The sequence below is a fragment of the Archocentrus centrarchus genome, chromosome 6 (assembly GCF_007364275.1).
Source record: "Archocentrus centrarchus isolate MPI-CPG fArcCen1 chromosome 6, fArcCen1, whole genome shotgun sequence".
In the NCBI taxonomy this organism is placed as follows: domain Eukaryota; kingdom Metazoa; phylum Chordata; class Actinopteri; order Cichliformes; family Cichlidae; genus Archocentrus; species Archocentrus centrarchus.
This window is the reverse complement of record NC_044351.1, coordinates 9,835,705-9,855,411: the sequence shown is the minus strand read 5'-3', so window position 1 is coordinate 9,855,411 and position 19,707 is coordinate 9,835,705. Positions and strand designations below refer to the sequence as shown.

At 40.6% G+C, this 19,707-nt stretch overlaps 1 protein-coding gene across 2 annotated transcripts in view; it reads right to left on the bottom strand.

Moving 5' to 3' along the window:
• insc (INSC spindle orientation adaptor protein) overlaps positions 1–14,819 on the bottom strand; it is a 66,067-nt gene extending 51,248 nt beyond the window's left edge. The window contains exon 1 of one of the 2 annotated variants that reach the window (XM_030730981.1): positions 14,616–14,819. The gene's annotated coding sequence lies outside the window, so the exon portion shown is untranslated. Of the gene's footprint in view, positions 1–1,182; positions 1,544–14,615 lie in introns of those variants that run through there. The other variant, XM_030730982.1, reaches the window with a different exon arrangement.
• Between the last annotated feature and the right edge of the window lie 4,888 nt (positions 14,820–19,707).

Sequence of the window (19,707 nt, the reverse complement as noted above, 5' to 3'; positions counted from 1 at the left end):
ACAGTTAATGTATTTTACAGATTAAGTAGTACAGTACAGTACAGGAGATACTTTTCAGAGTAACCCTTAAAATGGAAGTTGACCTATTAGAAGCTCCCTTAAGAGTATCTTAAGGGAGTCTGTTTTCTTATCTGCGTTTCCTTCTGTGTTACAGTACCAGGGATAACACTCATTCAACAGTTTTTAAGTTATCTGCAGGCAGACAGAAGGAAAAAACAAACACCAAACATAACTTTTTCTTCCTGCTCACTTCCTGCTAAAATTAGCTGATTTCGGTTTGAGTGCAGGGAGGAGGAAGATGGTGCATCATGTACAACTTTTGAGGAGCGGAGTTATAGACATTGCTTTTGTTTTTATTGCACGAAAGGACAAGAGTGTGAAGGTAAAGTGCAACCTGCACCCAGGACAGAAACAACTACCTGTAACACAACTCAAGGTCTTTGCAAACATCTGCACAGACACCATGCTATCACGATGCTAATAAAGAACCCAGAATGATGTTAAAGCTGAGTGTATGCGAAGCCCAGCCCAGCTGTCAGAGGTAACAAAAGCAGTGACGAGCAGTCAGGGTTGTGGAACTGCAGCCTCCACTTCTACTTGCACATATTTCTAAAGTAGAATCACTGTGGTGATCACTTTCAAGTCTCTTTGGGTTCATTTTGAATGCATCTGTACTGTGTGTTCACACATAAACACTAAAAGAATATGGTATGTGTGTCCTCATTAGGATCGAGATATGTGTCAGTGTTCAGGTCATGTTAAAGTAATGTAATGAATAGTATAACAAATTACTTTCTCTAGCAAGTTACTTTCAAGTATAGCAACCATTATTGGTTGTAAGCAAAAAAAACTTTAGTTTCTGCTATGATTTGACATTTTTTTGTGTGGGTAAGATATCACAGAACACCGATTTCTCTCCCCGTGCTCTCTATGACGTCTACATCACTGACTAAAAATACATTTCCAGTCTTTCTAGAATATACTGTGGTACAGCAAAATGCCCCCTGCCAGATTCTTGGTAAAACCACTAAATGAATACAAAAACTGCTCTGCAGAAAACAGAATACCACAGCACTGTGGTTTAGCTTCAGCGCTGTGCCAAAAACAATGAATTTCTGTTCGACACAAACACGAGAAACTGAACTCTGAGAAGAAACAGAAGAAACAAGCAAAGCCACTCACCATTTTGAGAGGCCAAGACCAGCTTAAATCAGTGTGATTGTGTGCAAGACAGAGTAAGCCAGGCTGTGTAATCCAAATTTAAAATCCATGATGTTTCAGGGATCCGTCATTGTTCCTTATGGTTTGGCTTTAATTTGAAAGTGCCAGTGATTAAATACACTGACTTCTTCTCCCGCTGCTCTCCTAAACTCACAAACTGAAGAAAGCATCTACTACAGAAGTTGCTTTTGGACGCTGGTCTTTAAATACAGTTGACATGCTCTGTATCAGCAAGTCAGCTGTGCCGTCCTGCTCGTGTCCTATCATTGAGCTGAAGACTGGGTTCACAGGAGGAGACAGCGGTCACAGTCTCACCACAATAGCTATAATGTGGAGAAGAAAACTGAGCAGGATGGGTACTGTATGAGTGCCTGGGTGGGAACAAACTGGAAGCTGGCTGTGCTGAGCCATGGACCCAACATTCCCATCCCACACATACTGGGCAGGCTTAAAGTGGGCCCTTGTGCTTGGACAGAGAGAGATCCGTAAAGGGTGACAGATAATGCCTGATGTGAACTAAGCATTTGGTGAGTTAGCAAGTATATTACAAAGTTTAAACTATATTAGACACACGTTTTAAATCTGGTCACCTTATAGTAAGGTTTCTGACACTTTAATTCAAAAAACAGCCTCTCAGTCCATGTAGTGTTAAAGCCATGCTCAAACTAGAGCTAACCAGACCTTACATTGTTCCAAGAAAGTAGAGTAAAACTTTATGGAACAATTATGTAGCTTAAGAATAAAAATAGCTTGTGTATAAAATGGAAATAATATGTGTGCCTACCAAAAACAGTGCTGACTGTTTCAGTCATGATTCCATGTACTGCTCTGTTATGTGAAAATTACATTTACAAACTAGGAGCACAACAGTAATAAGGTTTAGTATTACTATATTTTTGCATGAAGCAGATTTTGGAAGGACATACTTTACTCTCCAGACACAACCGCTTGTCCACTATCTCAGTCTGAGTCTAAATGCAGGGCATTCCACAGATAACATCATCAGCACAACGTAACAACTTATTTTAAGAGTCGATTGTGTTTTGGTTAAAGCTAAAGGCCTGTTTGTTGCTAAGCTAACAGAGTTAAATCTATATAACCTTTGTAATTTGGAGACCCTGAACTAATGGCAACACAGTAAGTGCTTTGCAACCCCATAAATATGGTGACCGCATCCCCAAAATCTAAATGTAGGGCAATCGCTGTGTTTGTGTGCGACAGTGTGGGGCATGGTAGCAATGCTGGGAGGTAGTCTGAAACGTTCATAGCCAACTTAAAAATACAATAAACTGCAAGTTGCCAGATTTGCATCTGCAATGCAGCTTTTCCAACTCTCCTGCTAAGTAGACACAGTAATGATAGAGGGGAGCTGAAGTTTGTTCTTGCTGGTTTCATCTGATATTTTTTATATACTCCTGTATTCTTATTTATTTCACTGTTATTTCAGCCGCTGCTCAGTCTGGTTGGATTTCAGTATGGATGCATCCATAGATTGTCACATTTATTTGAGCCACATCCAGACAATTTTTTCCAAAGAGGCAAAAACTGTATTTCCCAACACAAACTGCCACCTCATTTTTGTTCCATCATATATACCAAAATCTGCAAAGCTTGTGACTTTTCAGTGACTTCTTTCCCTGATGAGCATAATATAAGACAGGCTAACCTCCACGTTCTAAAGCCAGACTTCAGAAAAGTGCACATCCTGCAGAGCCAGTCAAAATGTGGGACATTTTCCCAGTATGTGCGACAGGGAGGGAACAAGGGATAAAAATGCTGTGCAGTCCCACATGAAGCAGGACAAAGAGGGATATCTGGTCACCCATAAATGATAAATAAATCCTCAAAGTCTAGCTTTGGTCTTTACTGTCAGTGATTTGTTTGTGTCAAAAGCTTGAATGGCTCTACTGGTATGTTTACACTGACCGTTTTTGTATGCTTTTCCATTTCTGTGGAGATTTGTGTATTTGGTTTGGTTTGCTGTGATGTTAGGTGTCATTTGAATTGCCCAGAGCGATGAAAAATGGATTTAATCTCTTTTCTAAAGTTAACTGCATGGCAGTTTTTAAGATCTGTCCATCAAACAAACTACTTCAGAGCTTTTCTGTTTACAAGTTCTTGTATGATTTTACTCGTGGCTGTTTAAACTTTACCAAAATAAGCTAGGTTTTCCACTGTTGATATTATCGAGCACATTACATTTTAATCCATCCTCTTTAGTATCATCCAGCATTATTCACCACACAGCTCTGCTGACACCTGAAAGCTGTTTAGTACGATGAGCGAGCAAAGCCGCTCCTCCTCAGTGCTAACTGTGGGTAAGAGATCTGAATGACCTTCTCAGCAAGCACTCTGGCCTGAAGCCAAACCCTGTGGCTACCAGTCCTCCATTCAGCACTGTTCAAAATAAAGCTTACAGCCAGAACCAAGAAGAATGTCTGTGCTGGAACATACAGCGAGGGATGACAAACCAAAGTGGATTCTACATTTTCCACTGTGGAAACTTTTTGTCTTCAGAAGTCGTAGCGTTTGGAAACTGCAAACACAGCGAGAGTGGTCACTCAGAGGCAACTGCCTTGCAAAAATGTGGGAGTCATGTGGCATAAAATAAATCTGATATTCCCAGAATTTTGGTCTCTGCCAACATAGAGAAAATGTGTAGCTCTTACACAGCTAAGTACTGCAGATTAGCTACATGCAGGTTTACCTGTTAGTTCCTGCCTCTGTTCTGACTTTGACTGCTCAGCTGCAAGTGTGCATGGACGAATCTTAGAACTTTTGTTGCTGAAAAAGATTTTTATTGTTGTGGGTAAAACATGAACAACAAGCAGAAACTGCAAAGCTGTGAGAAGCAAAGGAGAGTTGCAGATTTTTCTGAGGATTCACATTATTGAAATAGCAGCTGCACAACCTTTAGGCATTGTTTTTTCCTCTGCTCTGTCAACATGAAACTTCTTTACTGATTTCAGCATCGGTCAAATCTGACACCGAGGCGGCGCCTCTGAAAACACTGGCAGCGACCACGTCTGACTCCACTACCCCCAGTAACTGCGTTCTTAGCGTGTCCGTAACGACATGTGCAACACACAGCCTCAGTGTGGGATGGCTGGAAGATAAATTTGCCTTTAAAGACACAAGACCATATTCTGCAGTAGAGCCACTGTTGCCGTGCGGCTAATGATAGAAAAACAGTGTCAACGTTCTGACATGTTTCAGGGGACGGTGACAGGGGCTTCATGAGCGTCACAAATTTGAGTGTGACACACCGTGATGTCAGAAATAAATGTGTAGGAGGACAGAGAGGAAGCACCGTTCTCGTTTCCACATATTTTTATAACAAAAAGTGGTTATTCAGTGTGAAGAGTGAAAAGAGTTGAGAAAGTGGTGGGGATGGGGAGGAATGGCAGTGGGTGAGATGGGATATGGATTGTGGGCAGCACAGGTACCACCACAGGGTCTGTAAAAACACTCCTGCTACAAAACTGTGCTCCAAAGAGAACAGTTTCCTAATAAAGTAGTTCTACAATGATACATAATTATATGGAGTTTTGCTTTATTAAAGTTCACCAAAGTGAAAATATCATATTATGGTCATGTATATTTTAACCTTGGACAATTAGCGTTACTTGCAGGTAATCAAATGGCTGCAGGGATAAACAAGCCTCTGCACTACTACAACATGCTGACAAGCAGTCGGCAGGACTCATCTTTAAGATGTCAACATACAGGAAGGATGGGAGAATTAGAGGCAATCAAAAGTTTATATAGCAGAAATGTAAATTGCAGTTCTACTACTGATAGTTTCATGTAATGCAAGTGTTAGAAAGTTAACATTGGTGGAAGTGAGAGTGCTGAGAAAGTATTAGAATGGGTCATTTAAGTCTTTGTGACTTTTCAAATCCATTTTGGAGCAGGAATGAATGGGATATCATTCAGCATCTGTCACCAGCCTCTGCAGACAGGATCCGCTTGGATGGCATATGATATTCTCCCCCAACAGCATACCTGACAGCAGAACCACAGTTTTGCTCCATTGTACTTCTGTCACTCATACTGTACCCATCTGCTGTTTGATGTACAGCAGGCCCAAAACACAAAAGTTTTCTTACTTTTTCAAGAAACCAGCAGTAGAGCAAAAAAAAAACTTAAACCATATTCAGAGAAGAAGTGGAAAAATCCTTTTTGCATTATTTGCAGTGAACAATATGGCACTTTTCCAATTAAACATCAGCAATGCCTATAATAAAAGCACTCCATTAAAAGGTTCACTAGAATTTAGGCCAAATCTTCTGTCTAGCATGTTTTAATTATCCTCTAGAGTCTCTGCATGCACGAGTATGGGATGTGAAAATTTCCTTCCCCAAGGACATACTGCTGACTGAACAAAGTGAGAAGATGCCCTTGTAAGGCCAGAAATGGAAGAGTCTGTTTGAGCCTGAGATCATTCTTTCCTTTGGCATAATATTATGGAAGTTATATTTGCTGCCCTTTTGATGTTTCTAGGCAACCTGTGTCGCTTAGGGAGCATTCAGACGGGGTCAAGTTGCACACACACACACTTGCACAGACCTGTAGCCAGAGTCGTGGTCTAAGATCAGTTAAATGTCATGCTAATAAATGTAGACAGATGACTAAGACTGATACAGCAGCAGTAATCACATCAACTTCTCGTTCCTCGGGCACCAAAGGAACCATTTGCCTCCCAAAAAGATTACATTCAGCTGGATAAATAACTATACAGCTTCACCACAAGTCCGCTACACACCATCTCCTTGGTAGGATATTTTATGGTCAGCTATAAAAGTACTCATAATTCTAATTTTCTGCAGGGGAAAAAAAGATGACAGCAGCACCATACCTCCTGAGAGATAAAATGGCTTCAAGATGACGCCAAGAGAAATATCCAAATGCATTTTAGGCTTCCCAGTTCCATCGACAGTTAGTCGAACAAATAACAAGGAGGAATCAGCCGGAGAAAAGGCAACATCCAGAGTAACAAAGGGTTTGGGAGTAGAGCTCAGTAGCTCTGGGAGCAGCTCCAACAGGCCAAAGAGACTGGAACTGGAGCCCAAGTCAGGCTGGTTAAGTGAAGAGGATCGTGTGAGTACCTGACACCAGAGCAGTGACGGCCAGCAAAACATCAGGAGCTGCTTAATAATGAATGAGCAAAGCCTGTAGAGAGGCACCGCACTCACATACACACCACATGGCAAATAAGGAGTCACACTGAGATAATTGAAGACAGGCTTATAGCGCGGTCAGGTAAAAGGAGGGTATATGACTATAATCAGTCGAAGCAACTTGACACATGTTGCTAACAAAGTAGTCTGTCATCACCCTGCAGCACTCCACTTTACACAGAAAGGACCACAGTGTGTCTATAACACAAGTTTAAGCTGAGCCAGGAAACATCTTGTCTTGCAAAACTTCTTTACTTTATTCTCAACTTAATTCTTTACTTAGTTTTAGTGCATTACAAGGATAAAAATAACAAAAGAGTGAGGCAGGAAAACTGGAACATCACTCAGTTACAGGCCAGTGTGGTGTTCAAAATAACAAGATTGATGGGTGTTGTCATGTATGACTTAACCCCAACCACACCCACCTCAGAATGGCTGTGATGCATTTCTTGCGGCGAAGGAGAGGGGAAAACCAAATCAGAGGACCAGACTGCTTCAAGAAACAAAAGTAGAAACCTTTCTTTTTTTCCAGTGAAACATCAGCTGAGTCACCTCAGAGCCAAGAAAACTGACAAACACTGAGGTTAAAGTCAGGAGACAGAAGTGAATCCATTTAAAAAATGTGGTTAGACTGACTGGGCCCTGAAAACCCAGATGAACTGGACACAGAACACCTAACCAGAACTAAAACCCAAAAGCAACATCAAATGGAACCACAGTGACATTAGATATGTGCCTATTGTTTCTATAAAACAAAAACTTGGCAACAGTTAACTTGAGTAACTTGTGCAGAACTGCATACCTTAACATCATCAGAGTTATGCTGCTCACTCACTGAAACTAAAAATCTGAAAGCCACAGCACAAGAGAGCAAGCACACCAACACAGGACATGCTAGTTTTTACATCCTGGTTATAATGTCAGACACTAGCTTGGAAGACTCCAGTAGTCACCAATATACCTGCCCAGGTTCCACATCAGTCTGATGGTTCAGAGCTGCATGTAGCTACACTTCCTATCTGCAGCTTGCAACACTCCTGTTTGTATTTTAACAACACATTTTAAGAAATCACTTCCACTTTCACCTCAGTCTCAAACCTTGTAATGTCACTGCATTCAATCTGGGTCCGCTAATTGTACAGGATGTACTACATCTTATATATATAGTAATGCAGAAAGCAAAGGTGTGTAGGTCAGAGTCGTGGTATGTCCAGCTTTCACTGAATCTCCAATCCCAAGTCTGCAGTTAACTTCTGAACAAATTCCAGTCAGGATTAGCGATGCACCGTAGCACATCGTCTGGTGTCATGAAAACAAATTGTCTTTAAATTCTGGAAATCACACTGTTAACTCTTTGCTGCCTTGGACATAGTCTCTCCATTCTCATAAACCTCCTTAAGCATTTTGTCAGCAGTTGTGGGAAGGCCCTTCCTTCTTTCCACTACTTCCAAAGGCAGATCTACTAGATATTAGAATTAATATGTCTTCTTCCTATGCACACATTTCCTGTGGAGTACTTTGTGATCTATTTATAAAAATAATAAAATCCTTTTACTTTTTTTTTTTAAGCAAAATTCAAATTATTCCAATCTCTTTGTTACAATTACCTCCATGTAGGATGTCAACAAGCCTTATCTTGCCTGCTGCTGGTTAAAAAGAGACTCTTCACTGGTGCTAAGACTGCTATCTGTAGTCAGTCCTTAGAGGATCTCTCTTCAGTACAGACAGTACAGTCTGAACTTGTCATCTATTACACCTTAAGTGTTTTTTTTTTTCTTCTTTTCTGTGATTTGATGATTTTATTCAAATACATTTTGAATTTACTTATTTCCTCTTAAGTGTGTCCTTTTAACCACTGCTATAACTTAACTGTGTTCTACCACATGATATTTACACAAGCAGATATTTGGGAAAGAAGAAGTTCTGAACTTTAGCATCTGACATAAAAAAAAATTATATGGAACATAATCTGGGGTTTTGCCTAATAGTCTTTAACTATCAGTAGAACATCAACACAACAACTCAAATGACTACAGTGTACGTGTGGAACGATGATGGTTCACCGAACTGAATTCTCAGCTGCTTTTGTGGAGCTACACAGACTCAGCATGAAATCTCAATAAAGCCACAAGCCCAAGGAGAAAACTCCATAAAAAAACAACAAGTGAACAAGTTACCTAGGGTGTGAAGGAGTTTACAAATAAAAACAAACTACAGGTGCATCAAGCTACACATTTTGAGATTAATGTGCATTTCCTGAAAATCTGGATCAACAGCTTCCAGGTTTGATTTCAGCCATGTTGCCAAAACATTCCTTTAAAGCAGATTCCCAACAGCAGCAGGAGCTCTCAGCCCTCAGCATCATTGCCCGGTCTGCTCCTATCAATCACAAACAGAGTGACCTCATGTTAGTTATGTCATACAGCTCCTTCAGTTAGATAGAGTGCCTTGGAAATGGCATTGGCCCAGTTATAGCCTTGTGCTACATCTCAGGGAGCCCATGCAGCTGTGAGACGGTATGAGTGAAACACATTTCATGTGAAGAATTTATCACCGGCTGGCCGTCCATCTATCTCCACCCACAGGCACCTGCAATGTAAATTCATGACATTATATCTAATGCTCAGACCACAAATAAACCACTGAAAGGAAAGCTCAGTTATACGTATTTGGGCATGTGAGTGATGCAATATTACGGGCCACACACAAAATGGCAGAGAAAAAGAAGCAGGAGTAGGGCTGCAATAGCAGTAATTCCTTGCTAGTCAAGCCTACAGCTGTTAGACATTAGGGGGTGGGAGTGAATTAGGTGGGATGGGTCCATGTGTGGGTTTAGGGGAAAGGAAGAGAAGAGTAAGAATCCTGGGTGGAGGATAGGTCTACTGCCCAGATCTAAGTAAAGGAACACAAGAACCACTTCAGGGTAGGGTGGAACTTTTTCAACACTTTTTCTTCTAACTCTTATTTCACCACTGAATTAAAGGCATTGGGTAAACAGGGCACACATGGGGTCACGTTGATAAGTAAATATCGGCTGCAAAAATCTCTCAGTACGCAGGAAAAGCTCCATGTGTGCCCAACGAGTACACACGTGGCACTTCTAAAAACCGTTTCAGTGCTGTTTTCTGTACTCTGGGCATGAAAAGTAAACACAGAGCAGAGTTTTCTGCATACTTTGATCTGAAAGCAGGCTGCCAAGTCTCATTTAAGACATAAAGAACACACGCATACTTTAAGAAAGTGATTTTAAAATACGATATGCATCATTTATTAGGTGTAACACCCGCTCTGTAACACTTCATTCAGTGGTCATTTAACCTTGAGGCAGTTCTTTTTTCAAGTTCAAATATATATATAAAACAAAGACAGAATGTCCTCCAGGACAGAAGGAAACTTGCATTATCAAAGATATAAAGATTGTATGACCGAAGCTGAAAAATGTGGCAAGTTAACAGATTACTCAGTCCACAAAGGAAAATAAGTGTACCTGTGATATATCACTGCAAGCTGAACATTTCTGAGGGCTTGATGGTATAGTGAATATAGCACCTTGAGCAGTTACAACTGTTACACACATTTTATTTAGCCTTTTTTGACATTTTACAAAATAAAAAATGAGTTGATGATGAACATCACTGTTCTTTGGAGCCTAAGTTGCGACATAATTGATTACCCATCTATCCAATTTCTTAACCACTTATTTAGTTTAGGGTCATGGGATAGCTGATTTTGAAACAGGTTTAAGATTTTCTATAGATGTATTTTACCAGTCAACACTAACATTGTGGGGATCGTAATGACTTGTTTCAGAATAATAATCTGAAAGCTGCTGCAGTTTGTTTATTTCGAATTTTCCTCTGAGTGTCAGTCCCTGTGGTATAAATCAATGCAAGCCACAAGCTGACAAAAGTAGAGAGGGTGCGGGGGGGTCATCTAAACAGAAAATGACGCCACTAGACTGAAGGAGTAGCGACTTGTCAACATTCCCCGTGGTTCTCTCAAACACCACCGAGACTTGTTCACAAAGAGGAGTGAGTTGTAACCTTTCTGTGCTCTTTCTGTCTTCTGTGACTCTTACAGCAAACAGAAACACACATGTACCGAAGCCTCTGTTTCCTCCCATGATCTCCCCAGTGGACCAAAACAGTGGCCCACAGAGTAAATATAGCACATGTCAATTTGCACCAAAGACAGAAAAAGCAGCCTAAAGCTCAGCGAGTCATGACCTCCCTCCAATTAGTAGATGGAGATGAGAAGAAAGGGGGCGAGCAAAGAAAAAAGAGGTTAACGCAAGGGATGCTTCAAGCTGATGCTCTAATTCAACCGGTCTGAAATTGATTTATCTTTCAGTCTTGGGGCCCCCATGTGGCTGCCATATTGGGCCCACCTACACAAAAATTTATACCTGCACTCTTCTAATTGAGTCCATACTTTGACGAGAGAGTCTCCACTGAGTCATGAACATTGTTGCAGTCATGTGTCGACAGTTACCATTACCCACGATAAAGCAGCGTCAGGCATGTGCTTGTTCCACATGTGCAGCATCCGTGTCCTGTGACGTAGTAACGATTGAAGCTGGACTTTCTTTCTTCCTGGTTGAACACTCACTCTGAACAAATTAGTCAATTATATTTGCTTTATATATTATGTTTCAGTAACTTGTGCCAATCTGCCATACTCCACCCTACTCTCTACCTTCCACACCAGTTCTGAAGCTCAGATTTTCCCTGCTTAGCTGCTGTCATTCAGTGGCTCCAGAGACATCAACCTTCAGTGCTTTTTTTTTCACAAAGTTTCTCCTAGTGTTCTCCAAATTGCAGTGTGGGCATAATTCTTCTTCTAGTCCTTAATTCATTTTCACGTATATACCAGGACACAATGGTAGTAACTCCCAGTAACGCTAAAAACTATAACCAAGTATTTAATTGTTTCACCCAGTAGTGTGAGAATACACATTCTGCAGAATACACATTAAAATGAGTTTTACTGACAACATCTGCTATGCGAACAGTTCAAAACCAGCATTTGCCATCCAGATGATGTCTTTTTCAGGGACGGCCTTGCTTATTTCAGGAAGACATTGCCAAACCACATTCAGCATCTATTACAGCTGCAAGGCTTTGTCGCAAAGGAGGACATGTGCTAACCTGGCCTGCCTGCAGTCCAGACCTGGGCCATTTGCTGTGCAGTGTTATGGGACCAAAAAAAAGAGAGACAAATATCAAACATTTCACTTTCAAAACTATTAGCAACTGGGCTCCCCAGTTCCAAAAGTTACAAAGTGTTGTTAAAAGTGTTGTATGCACGCCCCTTTTATTAAATCAACAGCCAAACATTCAACTGTTGCACCCCTATCTTTATGCTGAATGTTTACAAGTGACTCTGAAATAGCCTACTTGACTTTAAAATAAGAAGTGTATGGTTTTATGATGGCATTTTGTATGTCAGTAAATCGTTGTCTAATAGACAGTTAATTCTATTTTTCCTATTTATTGAATGACAGTATGGATTGTTGCAAGCAACTGTACTCCTTCTGTTCCCTGCTCCCTCCCCTGAAGAAAACCCAATTAGTGGGCATCTGAGCTGAGACAGTCAGAACACAGCCCTGGCTCTATGAGAAATAGCTTCTAGGGAAGCACCAGACTAGTGGGAGGAGAACAAAAATGACCGGTTCCTGACTCCAGCAAGGTCGTACAGAGACATGAAGGAGAGTCTGGAAAATGGCAACAAATAACTTAGAAAGAAAGAAACTAGCTTATCCAGAAGAAAGAAGCTCCACATAGAGGATGACTTGATCAGTTCCAATTTCAGGCACGTAATATAGACTTGAAAGAGAATCACTTTGTTGTCAGCAACTTTAAGGAGTCTGTAATTATAGGATGAAATATATTGAAGGGGGTTTGACTGTTTTTGACAAAAGAAAGAAGTTCTCATGTTCAGTATGAAGCCACTTCAGCATGACAGGGACAGTTTTGACTACACAATACTTTGGCAATGACTTCTGTGGAGTCAAGTGCAGATTCATGTTTCCAACTTTAGCTGCAGCCACACCCTCAGCGTAGTAACTGCTCATCAGACTAGACTGACACTCTTTTAATGTGACGAGACAATGTGTGGGGGTGAGACACTGGAGAGACAAGATTTTTTACAGCGGAAACCCTGATATTCCACACCCAAAAACCTAATTAAACAGCATGGCAGCACAGTGAGGACCACACCTGCATGTGTGGTTCATGTGAACCACAACACGCCCTCCTCAGCTGTTCATCAGGCAGGCAAAAGGAGAATGCATTGCAGAGAATGACTGTGTGCATGGATTTAGCCCTAACCAGCCATGTATTATTAGAAAAAAGTGCTAAACAGATGTTTAAGGGAAGCAGTTGTCATAGCCTGTCATCTGAGAATGATGAAGACTTTTAATAATGTTCTGCTTAAATTGTTAAAATTACAGCCAACCTAGATGTACTTTAATTAAATTGGTTAAATTTATTCATTTAAAAAAAATAAATTAAAAAAAATCCCAATTCACCAGAATTATGTGACCCAGACCACTGGAAAGAATAATTGCGCATTGCCTCATTTTGTCTGGCTACTTGAAGTACTCTATGTACACTACGCACTTACAGAGTGTGTATTTTCATTCATCTTTTATCTAAAATGGGAAATTCCTAATGAAAATGATGCTACTGGCTAGCTAGCCAGATCTGACATTGCCATTGCCTGGTTAGTGGTCTCTCCCTTTCTGTTACAAAGACATGTTTGCGTGCACATCATCCAGGTACTTTTGCTTTTACTATAGGAGTACCTGTTAGTATGAACACACTTAAGGTTAACTGTGAAAGATAGGTGGAATCCAGGCCAGTTATAAACACTAGTTAATATTGCTGGCCTATTTTCAGCTGAAGAGTCACCTTACGCATCATGGTTTATACATCACTAAAACACTGTATTGTTATAATGTACTGAATATATAAGCATCACTATTATGTCCTCCGTGGTGTTGTTTTTTCACATAATTACACGGTGATTTGTTTGGCCACAGAAATGCTTCTGGTCCTGATTACAGCTTGCTGTTCAGTGGTCTTTTTTTCTCACTCACACATTAACACTGAAATCACAGGTGATGTCTGCTACTGTGGGCATGGAGGTTAGGGCAATTATATGAATCACACTTGTATAGACCACACTGTTCACCTATAACCTCACAGGGTACATTTGTCCTTGTCATTACTACCAGTCTCACTGTAAACTTCATTGGTTTGCAGAGTCTCAGCTTCCATCATTCCCACACAAACCGGGTCAGCCTATTCTAAACAGCTGCAGCCGCTATGGTGTTCAGCTCCAACGTGACTCAAACACAAAAACACAAAATAGTTTCCATCTGAGAAAACTGCACTGTATCCCAAAAGGACCATTCATACTTATTTCGATAGCATCAACTGGCAAGTGCAAGTTTCCACCAAAAGCACGCTGACAGCCATGCACTGGATTAGTGATTCCCAATTTATAACAAAAGTAAGAAGAAGGCTGATTCTGTAAGAAGTTATATATGCTTTGCATGACTGAAAGCTGCACTACTCCATAATCTGATATTATCAAGCTGAAGGACATAGTGGAGCATTTAGCAGCTAAAGCTATCATGGTGGTAGAGACCAAAAAACAGAGGAAAAAAAAAATAATGATTTTAATTTCTTTCTGCAGGGTTGTTATAAACCTACAGCAGGAAGCATGTATGCTGACAACTTGTGATTATTATGTATTTATTGTTAATAAAAACATTCAGTTTTAAAGGATTTATACTTTTGCAGGATTTCTACATTCCTAATCCTAAATATTTTTACTATATTTTGTCAATAGCTGTCCTTCAGTGCTCTTTGTTTATCTGAAACTTTGAGCTTGATTGCTTTTGGCATCTTCAGGAAAAACTCCCGTGTTTATGAGATTTAAATAAGTCACATGCCTAATGAGTTTCCAGCTGCACCTTGCTCAACATGGCAACAGCATCGCTGACTGGAAAAGTCTATCAGTACTTAAAAAAACAGATGATTTGACACAGATGTCCTACATTCTCTTTTAAGTCTTGGATTTTGAATGCCCCACAGCTAATTCATGCAATCTGAAGTTTTCCAAAGTTTAAAGGCTCAAAGTTCCTTGACAGCAGCATTTCACTATTCCCAGAATTTGAGTTTAGGCTGAACTCTTTGCCAAACTTACCCATTCTCTTTGCCAGCAACTGAAAGCTTAAGCGTGTCCAGTCGGGTTCATAGTTACAGCTTGTAGTACTTCTCTGCAAACTCTCTGTATGCGTCTTCACTTTCATTCACGCTGTCTAGTCTCTGTCTCCCTTCTTGGAGCCAAGCTGGACCAACCACCTCTGAAGCCTCCTAGAGTAAGACTGCTCAGAGCCTAAACGTGACTGGCCTTAAAGGTTTTTCTTGAGGAGAACAAACCCACATCCCACTGTCAGTCAAGCAGCTGAGCATAGTTTCAGCTGGGCTGCCATCCAAACAGACATGAAACTATTCTATTTTGGTCTGCCATATGAGCAGTGGTGCTGTTTAGAGAGAGGAGGTGGGGATGCAGGAGGGGGATTCTGTGGTGGACCGTGTAATTGCAGAGTGACCAGTTATGGTGGGACGTAATTGCAGACCTCATCAGATAGGGAGGAACTGCCAACAAGACAAGGTAAAGGACTTTAAAATAAGGCTTTGGAAAAAAGAAACACAACAGACCACAAATAAATGGGGAACTGGGTTCCAGATGTGGCAGCACAGGGAGGGAGGGGAAAAAAAATACAAGAGGGAGAAAGAAAGTACGCCAGTTGAAGGAACTGCCGTCGCAGCAGAAAGAAATCCCATTTCTGACACAGTGAAAGGGTGTTTACCTTCCCAGGAACAGTCAAACAAGATGGAATGGGGGATTGGGGAAGGTGAAAGGATGTTGGACCCAGCCTTATGTTGTTTCTGGACCTTTACCATGAGCACCCCTGGGTGTCTGGTTTCACGTCAGCCTTGGAAATGACTACCTTATGGAAAAACTGGGGGCTTTAAAAATGAGGAAGGAAAATGAAAATATAAACGGCAGTCGGCTGGTTCCCATTACAAGCAAGACTCAGCTGGTCTGGGTTGCTGCAGCTACTTTTGCTACATATTCTTGAGTGAATAGTTATCATGTGACTTTATGAAGCAGGCGGATCAACACACGCACTCCCATGCACACATAAGGGCCTGTTCTACTGTAGGGTGTTAATAAATATTAGCTTCAGTTGAAATCTGAGCATAAACACCTAATTTCCTCACAAATTTTACCTCATTTCCTGGCGAAAGCAACAGGAGAGTCCAAAGCAGACTGAGAGGCACATTGCGATGTGGGAAGGCAATCCTCAGCCAGACACAATTACAGGAAGGAATAGTGTCGCAGAAGGAAGTTTGACGTAAATAAATTGAATGAATAAGGTTTGAATGGCAATTTCGTGTAGACTTCTCACCAGCATCATACAAGAAGATATGGCAGGCACTTGCTTGTTTTCAGAGACAGGTACAGTCAGAGTCACAAAGTAATGCATCACAGTAATGATATTACATTTCTCTGTAATGCAGTAATATGTTATTGTCCCTAAATTCTGCTAGATTACATTACAGTTAGAAATCAGTTATGCAAAAGAGAAAAATGGCAGACACTACACACTTCAAACACAGTTAGTAGCAAAAGAAACCTTGACCCAAGGTGAAGCTTAAGCTGAGTAAATGCCCACCCTAACCATGCAGCCAATGCTGGACTTTCAAAGTAGAAACTTAAATGCTTGTGCAGCAAGTTAAGAGGCATTATTAGTAAACCCTTTGCTGCTACCAATCACAGTTACTTTGTCAGACAATGAGAAAAAAACAGACTGCAAATAAAAGATGGACAGGCCACCTTGTTAAAAACTATGAACCATCTATTGTGTGTTTCTGATAACTCTTGTTCTTTTCTTTGAATGATTAGTAGCTTGTAAATATAGCCAAACTCACAACACAGCCTTTATCCTTAACTTCAGTGTAACATGCTTTTATCATATAAAGTGGGAGCATACTGTCATCATACCATCTGTCTGTCCACCCTTCTGTCAGTGAGGTTTTACCTTTCCAGTCTATAGACTCCAAAACAACAAGGAGTTGAGCCTTGAAATTTGGCACGTGTTCTTTACCCTTCAAAGATATGCAAAATGATACTCATATTCCTGGATGTGTGGTACCCTTTGTACACTTTGGCTGCATTGTATCTGAAGTGGAGAGTAAACATCAAGCCAACCAGCCAGCCAGCCATCCATCCATCCATCCATCCATCCATCCATCCATCATCTTCCATTTATCCTTTTCATTAATGGCAGGAGGATATCTCCATCAGTAATGGGTCTTCTTGATAAAATTTGTCCCTCCTACATTCCAGCAAATGAAGATTCAAATATTTCTAAATGATTACTGTTGATACAGTGATGCTATTGCTAAATAAGTGCAGTGCCTTCACACGCATTTGAACTTGAGTGGCATCCCACTCTTAATCCAAAGGGTTTAATATGATGTTGGCCCAGACTTTGCAGCTATAATAGCTTCAGCTCTTCTGTGAAGGCTTTCCACAAGGGTTAAGAGTGTTTATGGGGATTTTTGACAATTCTTCCAGAAGCACATTTGTGAGGTCAAACATTGATGTTGGACGAGAAAGCCTGGCTCACAATTTCTGCTTTAATTCATCCCAAAGGTGTTCTATCAGGTAGAGGTCAGGACTCTGTACAGGCCAGTCAAGTTTTTCCACAACAAACTCGCTCATCCATGTCTTTATGGTTCTTGCTTTGTGCACTGGTGCACAGTGATGTTGGAACAGGAAGGGGACATCCCCAAACTGTTCCCACAAAGTTGGGAGCATAAAATTGTCCAAAATGTCTTGGTATGCTGAAGCATGAAGAGTTCTGTTCACTGGAACTAAGGGGCCGAGCCCAAACCCTGAAAAACAGCCCCACACCATAATCCCTCCTCCACCAAACTTTACACTTGGTACAATGCAGTCAGACAAGTACCGCTCTCCTGGCAACTGCCAAGCCCAGAATCATCCATCGGATTGCCAGATGGAGAAGTGTGATTCATCACTCCAGAGAACACGTCTCCACTGCTCTAGAGTCTAGAGGCAGCGTGCTTTACACCACTGCATCCAATGCTTTGCATTGCTCTTGGTGATGTAAGGCTTGGATGCAGGAGCTTGGTAATGGAAACCCATTCCATGAAGCTCTCTACACACTGTTCTTGAGCTAATCTGAAGGCCACATGAAGTTTGGAGGTCTGTGGTGACTGACTCTGCAGAAAGTTGGAGACCTCTGCGCAATATGCACCTCAGCATCTACTGACCCCGCTCTGTGATTTTACGTGGCCTACCACTTCGCTTCCACTTTGCCACAATACCACTAACAGCTGACTGTGGAATATTTAGTAGCGAGAAAATTTAGTGACTGGACTTGTTGCACAGGTTGCATCCTATTACAGCACCACACTGGAATCACTGAGCTCCTAAGAGCGACCCATTCTTCAACAAATGTTTGTAGAAGCAGTATGCATGCCTAGGTGCTTGGTTTGATGCACCACTGACCATGGAAGTGATTGGAACACAATTATTTGGATAGGTGAGTGAATACTTTTGCCAATACAGTGTCTCTCTGGAAGAAATAGTTTAGACACTTTACCAAATACATGCTAACAAAGTCTCATTAAACATTGTTAAAATGCTAAATAAATAAATAAAAATACATTGAAATGTAATTTCCCCAGATTTAAAACTATTCCTATAAATCATTAAAGGAAAGTATCTTCCAAAACCCCAGGTTTTGAAATTGGTTTGCGGTTTAGATTTCTGGGAACTGCATGAGCGGCACATCTTCTCTTTAGAGAAGAGGGCCAAATGATTGGTTTTCTTATATGAACTGTCTAATTTCCAACTGCAAGGCTCCCATTAAAAGCAGCTGTATACTATTATGACTGTTATTCTCATTGCCACAGTAGGATTGTTAGATTATTGTCAAGAAAGAAGCCCAAAACCAAACCAACCCCACAAATCAAGCCTCAACCTACTGCCCCCCTCAATTATCAGAATATAGGGTTTATTTTTTTTTCCCTCATATGTCATGCAGGAAAAGTTTCCATGTGGATTACAGCATGGGTTCAACTTCAGCAATGATCTTCAGGCAGATAACCAGACAGAGAGTGAGTGCAAGAGAGAATAAGTGGAAAGACTATAAAAACAACTGACAGATGAGGGTTTGAAGGCTTGAGAAGGAATAAAGCTCAAATCTCCTTTTCTGTTTATACTCCAATAGCATAAGTTCACATATTAGTCAGACATGTCCTCTCATCAGGGGAATAATAAGTCATCCAGTTAAACAGCTAGAATCAAAACCAATCATCTACAATGCTGATCTAGCGTGTCTGATGGTGATGGTGATGTAATTCATATCAACTAAATGTGATATTTGACAAAAGTACATTTGTTTTTGTGGTACTGACAGCTCTTGCGTGCATGATGCACACAAATATCTTGTACTTGCTCTGGTGCACACTTGGCATTCATCCGTGCAGCCAAACATGATCAACTATATCCTGTTTTTCACTTTCACCCTTATTGAACGGCCTCATTATCCCCTCAGTTTCCCAACTCGCATCCCATATTTACCATCCAAAAAATGAAGGGCCTTAATTTAGCCTTCCTTCAAGTATTTGGTTTTAGTTCTCTGTGATTTTGCTTGGAAACCCTGCACATCAAATCAATTGAAACCACTGGCAGTGCACACAGATCTTGCCATTGTTGAGAAAATACAACATAAAATGGTAATTATGTATTTGTATGATATTTATCTTCTCGAGTTGTTGTGATTAATGCGATTAAATGTTTGATTTCCTGTTACATAGTTTTCCAAATACAATAAGAGTCACTTTTTATTCTTCATTAATGATGTTTACTTTTGTTTGAGCCTTTCATTTATTTCTTCATTGATTTTCACTTTAGAGTCTTACAAATGAGCACTGAAGAATTAAATGAAGTTCAATTCCTCACTTTACTCTTGGACTATAATGTTTCGTTCAGAAAGAAGATGTTTCCCTTTGTCATACACCTACATCTTGCTCCCTGTTTACACATTAGCAAAAACCAAGAAAAACATACTGTTTTTCAGCACAAAACCCTGTAATCATTTTATGGCTTGTGCAATTTACTTTTTTGCCCCTTTTTGGGTTCAGATATTCTTTCTTCATTTGGTTATTCATTAGTGATTAACCACTTTATGCCA